The sequence below is a fragment of the Pistacia vera genome, unplaced genomic scaffold (assembly GCF_008641045.1).
Source record: "Pistacia vera cultivar Batoury unplaced genomic scaffold, PisVer_v2 Contig51, whole genome shotgun sequence".
NCBI lineage: Eukaryota > Viridiplantae > Streptophyta > Magnoliopsida > Sapindales > Anacardiaceae > Pistacia > Pistacia vera.
In genome coordinates, this window is record NW_022196346.1 from 1,782,636 (window position 1) to 1,793,469 (window position 10,834).

General features: G+C 32.1%; 1 long non-coding RNA gene across 1 annotated transcript; it reads left to right on the plus strand.

Moving 5' to 3' along the window:
* Positions 1 to 8,507: 8,507 nt before the first annotated feature.
* LOC116106084 lies at positions 8,508 to 10,282 on the plus strand. Its single transcript, XR_004124252.1, has 3 exons — positions 8,508 to 8,581; positions 9,765 to 9,865; positions 10,048 to 10,282. It is a non-coding gene; the product is annotated as an uncharacterized LOC116106084 (long non-coding RNA).
* The last annotated feature ends 552 nt before the right edge of the window (positions 10,283 to 10,834 follow it).

Here is a 10,834-nt window from a genome sequence, read left to right on the forward strand (position 1 = left end):
ATAAAAAGAAAAATCAGTAGTCTTTTAGAAGATTCAATATGATCTAAAGGTTACAACGAACATATAAGATTGACTAAAGCATGTCATAGAAATTAAATAAATTAACATGCATCAAAGGATGCAAAGAAGAGGATAAAGAGAATTCTTTTGCTTGGAGAAACATTTGGTATGGATAAGACTGAGTAAAGCAGTAAGATAGAGGAGAAAACTAACAAGCTGAAGGTTTAAGAAGGTTATTAATGCATAAAGCAACCATCTCAGTTAGCCCCAAATTTATGAGGTGATGTGTGGAACATGGTTTGTGGACTTGAACTGTGATTGCCTCTTCATTGTCAATGCTCATTAACTCAAGCTCTTTAAACAAACTAGCTCCCATTGAGTGAACAGTCCAGAAATTTTGAGTCATTGAACTAAAGCCTTATAATGGCCCAATAGTTGTGTGTGGGCCTAATCCATAACTGTAAAGCCCATCTGAACATAAAAGGTCCTCTAATATGAAATATGTAATGTATATGATAGATTCTTGATATTTCTCTATTACACGATGATTATTCATCATTGCAATAGTGAAACTTATAGAGGCCGTGTGAGTGCTTATATGATTATAAATAATCACTAAATTTTAAACCAGAGTTATATGTTTTACTAATATCTTGGCAACAAATTTTAGCTGTTTTAGAATCTGTAAGCAATATTTTAAGTAAAAAATAAAATAAAATATATATTATATATATATATATATTATATTCACTAATTTTCAACCTTTAAGATTGTAATGCAATATTTTAAGTCCAAATGTTATTATTTAATAATTTGCAAGCTTAATTGATTGTAGTGCAATATTCTGATGAAAGAACCTTGTTTTCATACAGTAATTCTTCAAATCATGTAGTTCAGTCTCAGAATAGAGGAAAATTTGCAAAAATTTGCTTTTTAAGATTCATATAATTTGCCATTCTCAAAATTTTACACAAAAGTTATTCCATCTCTAAGTTATTGTAAAGCTAAAAGTGTAAAGGAAACTTAATTATTCTTTCAGTAAGAATCATCCTCCAACAAAATCATTCAAATTCTTTCCTTTAAATGACCTTCTACAATTCGCATCACATTCCTTCTTTCTTCAAGAGTAGCTTTTTGAAAGTTTAATTCTCAAAATGAATTGGATTATTTTAACTATTCTTATGTCATTACAAATACTTGTCGACTGAAGAGATTTCCTATTTTACAATAAAATATGCTCAAAGAAAAGAACAAAGGAATTGCTTGTACAAACACTTAATACTTTAACTGTATCAAAGCAAAACTTTGGTTTGGATTATTCCTTGGTCTTTTTCCATTTGGGCAATCAAATCTAATTGATTAAAAATGAAAAAGAAGTTTAAGAAGGAAATACTTGAAGTCAACCAACTCTTGGAGAGGTTTTTTTTTTTTTTTTTTTGGTCTAAAAGCTTCATGTATCTTTTAGCTTCTATGTTTAAATATACAGTGTGAGATATATCTGTTTTTATTTTTAAATGGATAATCAAATATGAGTTGTTTGCCTTTACATATGTAAACATATTAAATATGGTGTTTAAAACATTTGTTCCTTATTAAATATAATGTAATTTTATATTTTAAATTATCAAATTATGAGAAAAAAACAAATGTATATAATTTATAAATAACTAATTGTTTAATGTAATATATAAAATAAATAAAAGAAGACCAAAAATACAAATTTTATAAGGGTATTGTAAAATTATATAAATTTAAAAGGATACTGTTGACAAGGAATAGTATTATTGATATTAAGATGTTTTGTATTTAGATAAAAGCTAAATATTTAGTTTTTTACTTATATTGGTAAACAGACATAAGTTATAAAACCAACTGAGTATCAATGACTGTCAAATAATTAAAAATTATTTAAATAACAAGTATTTGAATCATAATAATTTCATATATCTTTTAAGACTTGTCGTCGAAATCTGGTAATACGTATATACATCTATATACAAGTTTATATGACAAAAACTATACTATTTTATAATACTCTTAAGATAACTAATTTCACCTTAAGTTTAGAATCTTTAAATTTCAGAAAAAAAAAAAAAAAAATTAAAAACTACACCTAACTTTATTTATCTATCAATCAATAAAAAAATTAAAAAAAAAAAAAATTCCCTTCTTCATGAATTAATACAAATAATCAAGTATTCCAATCACTAAAAATTACCATTAGAGATAAATTTTGATTTGTTACGGTCTTTATTTCGAAATTCAAGCAATATTTGGTTTTAAACATTAAAGTCTACTATTTATTCAAAAAAAAAAAAAGAAAAAAGAAAAGATGATGGGCCTGGCACTTTAAATACTTAGAAGCGAACTTTTAAAGTCGAAGGCCCATTTTGCTCCAAATTAATGCTTGTTATCTTCCAAACAATATCAATGGGCCCTTCAGAGTTCAAACCTTTCGCATTCTCAGATGTCAAACATTGAGAAGAGAACTCCTCCACAAGATTTTAACCAAGATTCTCTCACGCTCTTCCTCAACAATGATTCCGCATATGTGCAAAGAGACGACCTTCGAATTGTCAAGCAGCTACAATCGCCATCAATTCCTAGTGATTTTCTCTCTTCTCCTTTAGACAGGTAGTTCTTGGTTTCATCATCTAACAGTTGAGAAATTTTTCTCTTCAACTTCTAGTATTCGTCGCTATGCTAGTTCGTAAATGCAAACTCAACAGTTTCTTTAAGCAATTCTCATTAACCTTCGTAAATCTCATTAATTTATTAATTTTTTTTTATGGATAAAGTGGGGAAGTGAGACCACATTGCTTATATATAATAGTAGATGATGATATTATTGACTTATTTAATCATAAAATTCAATAATCTAAAGCCTTATAATGGCCCAATACCTTGTTACATGAAGAGAAGTGCTAATTCATTAAGCATTTTCAATTGATCCATGAATTTATTGTGGGAATTTTGTTGAATTTGAGGTTGGTTCTGAATGAAGTTAAGTTAGATTGTATTGAGAATATTTGTAAAACTGATAAGAATTTTTCTGTGATTATTTTGTATTTGTTCTGAATTTGATAAAAACATTTTGTGAGAGTCCTTCTACTTCATGAAAATAAAACTTAAACCTTGAGACTATATTTGTATTAAAAAATAATTGCACCTTTCAAATAATATCCATATATTCTCATCTCGTATGATGTGTTTTCATATGTGTTTTGCGGTGAACAGACTCAGGCGTTGAAGAAAATATTGCGCATCAAGTTCTCTCAACGACACCAAAAGCCTCTGGTCTGTTTTCTCTATTCTTGTTTCGCTTCAACTGATTTTTTTTATAATTTTAATTTTAATAAATTGTGTATTGGCGTATGTTTACAGTTCTCCAAATCCTAGAAATAAATTCATTACTGATTCGAAATATATAATTATAGGTCGCGTTACTAGCGTAAGAGGATGTATGTACTTGTAAATTCATGAAATCAAATTTGTAATATAATGGATATTTAGACATCATGATTTGGTACTTGTAATTAATTGTTATGGGTTTTTGTGGAAATATTGTAATGTTTTTAAGCACAATTTATTTATTACTTCCAGATTTTGCAAATGCAACTCAGTCTCAATTAGCATCTTCATCTGTGCCTATAGGGATCAAGAGATCTCATCAGTGCCCTTTGAAAGGGTTGCATTCTAATGGTTAGTCGTTGGAAATTTGGATATAATACATAATTATTATGGATAACATTTAAGGCTGTTAGGAACCTATATGGAATCCATCAATGTTGGTCTTATAGATGCGTGGATTTATGTCTTCTTTCAAAAGCAAGTCTGTCTTTTCATTGTTTTGGAGAGCATTTGTATTTGAACTGAAACCTATGAGGGAGATAGCATGTTTTAGTTACTTGCTACTAACATATTCCTTGTTGTGGTAAATTTGACTTCGCTCATAACTTCAAGTGTTTCTCAAACTATGCAGCTATAGCTCGCAGGACTTTTTGTTTCCTCCTGAGTATTGAAGAATAAGTTCGTGTAATGGCAGTAGTACACTGCGAAGCACAAGTAGATTTAATTTTATGTTTTATCTTTGAGTTGCATGAGTGATGTTGTGGCTATAAGTTATGCCTGTAGTTATATCTTGTGATTCTGCTTTTCATTGGTCTAGTTGTATATTCTTCTGTACCGATCTGTCCGTCCCTACAGTTTCAACGTTTATTATCAATTGAGTTAGTATGTAGCTTCATAGCATTCTTATAATAGTTTCTTCACTGTTATTTGTTGTCTGGATTACACAAATTGTGAAAAGAAAACATGACTAAAGAAAATTTGTTAGAGAGAAATCTGCTAAAAACTCTCAATTTAGTCCACTTTTTTTTTTTTTTCCGTAAATGTATTGTTACTTTCTGCTGCTATTGCATCTCTTTTAATGCGAGAAAATTATCTTTCAGAACTCTGTTTAAACTGCTGCTGAATTACACTGATATTTATTTGTTCAGAGTTGGCATTTGACTCATGGTAGCTGTATTCTTACGTAGGGATGTTCTTCGCTGGGGAAAGAATATCATCTCTGCTAAAACACGGACAAAAAAACGAGCTGGTACAGCAGTTTACAATAGAGCATCTTCGCTAGAAACACTGTCAGTACCCTGTACCTTCTTTTTTTCTTGCAATAGTATTTGTTACATTTAAGAATGCATTAGTTTTACTATGGGTTCCGTTAATTGTATGCCTTAACTGTTCTGTACACGGTTGGTTATTTGTACCTGACAAATCAAAACGCTTCGAAGAAGTCATGGAAAAGCTGGGATTCTCACGGTTCTTCTACACAGCCGATTTTAGAGGAACAAGTAGAAGTTAATTGCTGAGTCATGCTTTTTGTGGCATCTAAGTCGAATATGCAACAGTCGAGAGGATTTGCATGATGCGACAAAGTGAATAGATAGGCAGCATGTAAGATGCCTAGTTAAGTCATGCATGAAATTTTCTGGGTTGTGGTGGTATTGTGCACCAGAGATGGAAGGGAAGCTGGGAATTTTAGTGCTGTTCACTCGAACTTCATGCATGTTTAGTTTTAGGGCATAATTTTGGCATTGTAGATTGTATATCAACAAAATAATACCATTTGATTGTTATTCAAAAGAATTCTACAAAAGCAAATTCATGTTTGCCAGTGCTTCAAGACTTAATTAATTACTAACTGGTTTGCAAACTTATAATGCAATATTCTGTTTGAAACAACCTTGTTTTCTGTACGCTATACATTTTCTACCTCAGAATGCAGAGCTTTTGCTTTCAAGATAAAATATTCTATTTGTTTTTCAAGATTGACATAATTACCATTCTCAAATTGAGAAAAAGTTACCTTCATCTCAAGTTATAGTAAAGTTAAAAGTGTAAAGGAAACAATTATTCTTGAGTAGCATCTTCTCCAACAATAATCCATCAAATTCTTTCCTTTATACGGCCTTCTGCACTTTGCATCTCATTCTTCTTTCTTTCTCAAAGATAGCTTGAACTATTCTTTGAATTATGATAGCTTGTAATGAGAGACTTCATATCATTAACCCCTTAATCAATCTTAATTTAATTCTAATTTTTTATAGTAATATATGCCAGCTTCAACAAAAACTAAGTGTACAGTGTGATAAAGTAAATAAAATACGTTCAAAGAAAAGATTGATGAAGGAATTGATCAACAATATACTTTAACTAGTATCAAAGCAATACTTTGGTTAATTTGGATTATTCTGGTCTTTTCCATGCACTAAATGTTGAATGGAAGTTGCAGTATTATCACAACATAAGCAAACCAAATATTTCGATTAATCAATCTTTGTAACCACTTACATCATTCAATATGGCTGAAGCTCTTGTTTCCATAGCCTTGGAACAGCTGGTCATTCATTCTTCAACGGCGGAGGAGGATAAGCTTGATTGGGGTTCCAAGCAAGAAGTTGAGAAGCTTCAAAGCAATTTCCGAGCAATTCAAGCTGTGCTGGCTGATGCTGAGAACCGCCAGTGAAGGAGAACGTGTGAGAGATTGGTTAGACAAGCTCAAAGACGTGTCTATGACTAGATGATGTCTTGGACGAGTGGAACACAAATTTTCTAGAATTACAAATTAAAAGAGCTAAACATGCTTCTAAGCCTCTGAAAAAGGTATGTTCCTCGTTCTCCGTTGTCTCAGTTGTAAGACACTCGTTAGCATATTGAAATGCTGTCAATATAAAAGGTCTTCGTAGAAAACTAGATATATTGTACTGAGAAAGAGAGTTTCCATTTTAGATCAACACTCAGGGTAGCAAAGAAGTAGAACGACCAATGACAACCTCTTTTATGATTAAAAGAGGTTCGGAAGAGATAATGATAAGATTAGCATTTGTTCTCTTGAGTCAAAGTCAGCAACAAGTCCTCCCCATAATCTCTATAATAGGGATGGGAGGAATCGGCAAGACAACTCTTGCTCGACTAGTTTTTAATGATGATAAGGTGAATACCCATTTTGATAAAAAAATATGGGGTTGTGTTTCTGAGCCTTTTGATGAGCTTGAATTGCAAAAATCTCCACAAAAAAGTCCACACAATTAGTTGAATTAGAAACTGTAATGCAAAACAAGGTCAACAAATTGAAGGAAAGAAGTTTCTTCTTCTTAGATGATGTATGGACGAGAATCGTATGAAATTGGGAAATTTAAAACATACTCTCAGTGGGATCTCTAGAAAGAAAGTAAATTTTAGTAACCACACGTAAGAGAATGCTGCAAATGCATTGGGACCACCAACAAAATCTTATTAGGAATATTGTCGCGAGGATGATGTTGGTCTTTGTTTAGTCAACTTGCACTTTTTGAAACAACCAATAAGAGTTTGAAGAAATCGGTCGAAAAAATTGTTAAAAAGTGTAAAGGTTTGCCTCTTGCTGTAAAGACTTTAGGTAGTCTTTTGCGCGTTTAAAAGAGAATTTAAAGAATGGGAAAATGTCTTAGAGAGTGAAATTGGAATTAGAAGAGGTAGAACAAGAGGTTTTCGACCTCTACTATTAAGTTATTATGACTTATCCTACTTGAAAAAATGTTTCTCATATTGTGCTATGTTTTCAAAGGATTTGAGATAGAGAGAAGAACACTAATTAAGTTATGGATGGCCACAGGTTATTTAAAGTCAAAAGACTAAAAAAAGATAGGAGTAGTTGGGGAAGAGTATTTCAAATCTTGGCAAGCGTTCTTTCTTTCAAGATTTGAAAAAGAGGAATCCAATATGATGTATTTTTTGCAAGATGCATGATATAGTACATGATTTTGCTCAATTTCTTACCCAAAATGAATGTTATACAATAGAGGTGATGGTAGAGGAGAAATTGAACTAGAATCTTCTCATGATAAGTTAGACATTTAATGATAAAGATTCAAGGAGGGGCTCATTTCCTAGCTCATTTATACCAAAATACTTTTCTACGTAGCTTGTGGTTGATGTAATTATGTACTGACCCTAAGATAGTTTTGTCCAAATTAATTGATCCATTTACATGTCTAAGGTCATTATCTTTGAGACAGTGCAAATTGAAGAAATTCCTGTAGAAATAAAAAAATTAATACACTGAGGTACCTTGATTTGTCGTGAATAAAAACATAAAAGAATTGCTGAGACATTGGGTGGGTATATAATCTACAAACCTTAGACATAAGATATTGTGAAAATATCAAAAAACTGCCTCAAGGGATGGAAACTTAATAACTTGAGACATTTGTTAAATTGGAGGACTGATAGTATAAGTTACATGCCAAAAAGTTTGGAGAGATTAACTGGTCTTCGAACATTAGAAGATTGTTATAAGTGAGGGCAATTATGGTAGTGAAGAATGTCCTGTTGAATGTCTAAAAAACTTCAAACACCTTCGAGATTTGGAATAAAAGGGTTGGAAATTTGAGAGATGTGGCTGAGGTTAAGGAATAGAATTAAACAATAAGAAAAACTTGCGTGAGTTGTACGTAGACTTTGAGGGGAGGATGAATGATGAGCAAATCAACAACTTCTCGAGGAGTTGCAAACCACTCAAATTTAGAGATGTTATGGTACGAAATTACCGTGGCAATACTATTTCTCCTAATTGGATGATGTCATGACCAAATTGAGTAGGTTAATTATTTGGATTGTGTAAATTTGAGCATTCCTCATGGGTAAGTTTCACTCTTGAAATTCTTTTGATGGAGAATAAAGAGTGTGAAAAGAGTGGGTAATGAGTTTTTGGGAATAGAGAGTGATGCCACGCCGTCATCTCATCAATTATTGCGTTCCCAAACTAAAATTCTTATGCTTCTCGCATGAAAGAGGGAGGAGTGGAATTACGGAGTACAAAGAGAGGAGATGAAGATATTGCAGTCATGCCATCTCTTAGACCTTGGAACTACGCTGCCCCAAATTGAAGTCTCTACCAAACCTTCATCAGATGACAGCGTTGAAGAGGAAATAGATGATTGTCCTCTCTTCAAAGAACAGAGAACCCGTAGCTGATCGTCATCTTCCTTGATTAAGTTCTCTAAAATTGTCAACTTCAACACTGTTTTTCTTCAAAACACAGGTAATTTCCTCTCTTTTCCCTTTTAATTTATTTGTTTTGAATCAGAAATATTTGTTATGTTCCCGAAAGAAACTTGAGTGAATCGATAACTCATCATATCTCCTCCAGTTTTGACCAACGTCTCTCAAGTCTTAACTTAACTTTGATTCTGCAAAGGGACATCCTTTGAATTCCCAATCCACAGGTCATTTCTTCCTTACAGGCAAAACCTCGGTTTTGACAAATCTCTCAACTCCTAGATTCAATTTTTCTTGTGAAAGAGGTGCGAATATCCTGCACCATGCAGTTTTAAGCAATTCTATGATTTGTTGTTGGACTGAATTGGAATGTAATCTGGCCATAGGAATTCTTATATAATCTTGAATCTGGACCCTTTATCATCTCTTTTGCTAATTAGCATCACTTTCTATCGGAAAACTAACCATTTCTCCATAGCACATCTAGTTTCTTTTCATTTTATTTATTTTTTAAAATTTATTCGAAATTAATCCTCCTATGACTTGTACTGTAATCTTGAAATGTATAGTTAGTTTGTCATTCAACATGTTCTGTTTCTTCTCTGGGTTTTGCTTGGTATGTAAATGTAGTTGTGCTCTTTTTTTTTCTAATTGTTATTTTTAAAATAATCTGGAAAATGAAATATTGTTAGAAAAAATCAATGGAAGTCTATAGTTGCATATGGTGATCAAAGCATGAGTAAACTGAGTGAACTGGATTACTCGAATCATGATGCAAATAAAGAAATAAGACATTGAGCATACTATGTTACGGGATGGCAGGAACAATGCTGAAACATGTTTTATATTATTAAATCTCAATTATTAGATATATTTTGTTAGAAGTTGATACTCAATGTTACAAGTGTCGGGATTCTCTTTAAATTGGGGTTAGTAGGCCGTAAAAGATGGCAACACAGCTGTCTCTTAGTGAATGGTCTCGGTATGAATAATTACTTCATAGCTTATATACTCCTTCTTCATGATTATTAAAATTAAGCCGGTCTTGAAGTTTTCATTTATGTTATGTATGAGTTATTTTGTGCTAGTTGCGTTCATGTTGTACAAGTGGTAATGCATTCACAACATATTGACCCATATTCTGTATCTGAGTTTCAGTGTTAACATTTATAATTATATGTGCATCCTTGAAAGTTTTTCCTTTGTGATGTTCTTTGCCGTGACAGATAAGAACGTGAAAGTGAGCAGTGTTTCATTAGGTGCATCTGAGCAAGATATACAGGAGTTTTTCCTTTTCTGGGGAAATTGAACATGTTGAGATGCACAGGTTTGTTATATAGAAATCTAAGTTTGTTACCGTCCTTATCTTTTATTTTTCTGTGGTTGTTTGGAAATAGAGAAAATGTGAAATTTGAAATGATTAACTCTTTCTGAGAATATTTTGGATATAGTTATAGGAAGAAAGAATACTATATATCTTATATTATTTGATTATTTTTTTTCTTTCAGTGGCAATGAGTGGTCTCAAATTGCATATGTTGTCTTCAAGGATCCCAAGGGGGTAGAGACAGCAGTTCTTCTTTTGGTGGATTTTGACTTCTTCTTCAGTAACATCCCCTGCACTATTACGGAATTTTTAACTTATAATTGGTCTTACATCCAATTTTCAAGAGAATTTTGATGATTATTACGTCATTTTCATAATGTGACTTTGTGTGTTCTTTTAAGCAATTTTTTTTTTTTCAAGCTGCAGCAACCAGGAAATCCTGCACTGGAGACATCTTTTGAAGGAAGTGCGAATATCCGGCACTACTGTAGTTTGAGCAATTGTAATGTTTGTTGTTGGATCTGAATTGGATTAGGTAATCTAGCTATAGCAATTCATATAATATTGAATCTGGGGCATTTTATCAACTCTTTTTTGTCCATATTAGCATCACTTTCTACCAGAAAACCAAACCATTTCTCCATAGCACATCCTCGTTTCTTTCATCTATCAGTGCAGCGATTTCTCTTTAGCTCTTGTTGTGGGAATGCAAACCAACAGTTTTCGTATTTTTTATAACATTCTGACTAGCATCATTAAATGGGCTTTTTTAGCTTGATTTGGATGTCAGCTCATGGTTTTTGATGCTGGAACCTTAGCTACGCAGGAATGGTGCCATTCATGATAAACCAAAAATAGCTTTTTCCAGCAATTGAATTCAGAAATGCTGCTGTAGAGATTTGGAATAATTTAAAATATGCTATGAACTAGCAGCACACTACATTGAAATTTAATTCCAAGTAGCATTCT